General features: G+C 31.4%; 1 non-coding gene across 1 annotated transcript; it reads left to right on the top strand.

The window, feature by feature from the left end:
• Positions 1 to 389: 389 nt before the first annotated feature.
• LOC112787858 (small nucleolar RNA R71) lies at positions 390 to 497 on the top strand. Its single transcript, XR_003195246.1, has one exon. It is a non-coding gene; the product is annotated as a small nucleolar RNA R71 (small nucleolar RNA).
• Positions 498 to 2,542: the final 2,045 nt, after the last annotated feature.

The following is a 2,542-nucleotide window of genomic DNA, read 5'->3' as shown; positions in this document are numbered from 1 at the left end:
CCCATATAATTTACCTCTACTATTGCAGGGTTCTCAGGATCATAAGCTTCTTCTTCAGAAGATGCCTCTTGAGTACTATTGGATGCAGCTTGGATTCCATTCAGACTCTGAGAAATCATATTGACTTGCTGAGTCAATATTTTATTCTAAGCCAATATGGCATTCAGAGCATCAATTTCAAGAACTCCCTTCTTTTGAGGCGTCCCATTATTCACAGGATTTCTCTCAGAAGTGTACATGAACTGGTTATTAGCAACCATGTCAATGAGTTCTTGAGCTTCTGCAGGCGTTTTCTTTAGGTGAATGGATCCACCTGCAGAAGTATCCAATGACATCTTAGCTAATTCAGACAGACCATCATAGAATATATCTAAAATGGTCCATTCTGAAAGCATGTCAGAAGGACACTTTTTGGTCAGTTGCTTGTACCTCTCCCAAGCTTCATAGAGGGATTCTCCTTCTTTCTGTCTGAAGGTTTGAACATCCACTCTAAGCTTACTAAGCTTTTGAGGAGGAAAGAACTTGGCTAAGAAAGCCATGACCAGCTTATCCCAAGAGTTCAGGCTATCCTTGGGTTGAGAGTCCAACCATATTCTAGCTCTGTCTCTTACAGCAAAAGGGAAAAGCATGAGCCTGTAGACTTCAGGATCTACTCCATTAGTCTTAACAGTATCACATATCTACAAGAATTCAGTTAAGAACTGAAAAGGATCTTCAGATGGAAGTCCATGAAACTTGCAGTTTTGTTGCATCAGAGAAACTAATTGAGGTTTCAGCTCAAAATTATTTGCTCCAATGGTAGGGATAGAGATGCTTCTTCCATGTAAATTGGAATTTGGTGCAGTAAAGTCACCAAGCATTCTCCTTGCATTATTATTATTTTCGGCTGCCATCTCCTCTTCCTGTTCGAAAATTCGTGTAAGGTTGTCTCTAGATTGTTGTATTTTAGCTTCTCTTAGTTTCCTTTTTAGAGTCCTTTCAGGTTCAGGATATGCTTCAACAAGAATGTTCTTGTCCTTGCTCCTGCTCATATGACAAAGAAGGGAATAACAAAGAAAATATGGAATCCTCTATGTCACAGTATAGAGATTCCTTTGTGTGAGTAGAAGAAGAAAAGAATGTAATGTAAGGAAAGAGAAGGGAGGAGAATCCAAACACAAGGGTGAGGATAGCAGAGATATGAAATGAAGAGAAGTATTAGTAAGTAATTAAATAAATAGAAGAAGATGAGAGAGAGAAGTTTTCAAAAATAATTTTTGAAAAAGAGTTAGTGATTTTCGAAAATTAAAGGAAAAATACAATTAAAATTAAAATTTAAAATAATTAATTAATAAAAAAGAATTTTTGAAAAAGAAGGAGGTATTTTCGAAAATTAGAGAGGGAAAAGTAGTTAGGTGGTTTTGAAAAAGATAAGAAACAAACAAAAAAAATCAATTAGTTAGTTGAGAAAAGATTTGAAAATCAATTTTGAAAAGATAAGAAGATAAGAAGTTAGAAAAGATATTTTAAAATCAAATTTTTGAAAAAAAATTATGATTTAAAAAGATATGATAGAAAGATATGATTAAAATTAGTTTTGAAAAAGATTTGATTTTTAAAAATCAAAATTAATGACTTGACTCACAAGTAATCACAAGATATGATTCTAGAACTTAAAGTTTGAATCTTTCTTAACAAGCAAGTAACAAACTTGAAATTTTTGAATCAAAACATTAATTTTTTATGTGATTTTCGAAAATATGATAGAAAATTAAGAAAAAGATTTTTGAAAAATATTTTTAAAACTTTCGAAAATAAATAAGAAAAATGAAAAAGATTTGATTTTTGAAAAAGATTTTGAAAAAGATAAGGTTTTCAAATTAAAAATTTGATTTGACTCATAAGAAACAACTAGATTTTAAAAATTTTTGAAAAAGTCAATCCAAATTTTCAAAATTTATGAGTGAAAAAGGGAAAGATATTTTTTTTTTGAATTTTTAATGATGAAAGAGAAAAACATGAAAATGATGCAATGCATGAAAATTTTTAGATTAGAACAATGAATGCATGCAAGAACACTATGAATGTCAAGATGAACACCAAGAACACTTTGAAGATCATGATGAACATCAAGAACATATTTTTGAAAAAAATTTTGATGCAAAGAAAACATGCAAGACACCAAACTTAGAAATGTATGCTTGAACAGTGCATATGTCTTTTGAATTTGATGTTTATGAATGTTAAATATGTTGGCTCTTGAAAGAATGATGAAAAGGAGACATGTTATTTGATAATCTGAAAAATCATAAAAATTGATTCTTGAAGCAAGAAAAAGCAGTGAATACAAAAGCTTGCAGAAAAAAAATAAAAAAAAATAGCGAGAAAAAAAGAAAGAAAAAGAAAAAGCAAGCAGAAAAAGCCAAAAGCTCTTAAAACCAAAAGGCAAGAGCAAAAAGTCAGTAACCCTTTAAACCAAAAGACAAGGGTAATAAAAAGGATCCAAGGCTTTGAGCATCAGTGGATAGGAGGGCCTAAAGGAATAAAATCCTGGCCTAAGCGG

The sequence above is a fragment of the Arachis hypogaea genome, chromosome 20, assembly GCF_003086295.3.
Source record: "Arachis hypogaea cultivar Tifrunner chromosome 20, arahy.Tifrunner.gnm2.J5K5, whole genome shotgun sequence".
Taxonomy (NCBI): domain Eukaryota; kingdom Viridiplantae; phylum Streptophyta; class Magnoliopsida; order Fabales; family Fabaceae; genus Arachis; species Arachis hypogaea.
This window is presented reverse-complemented; position numbering and strand designations above follow the sequence as displayed.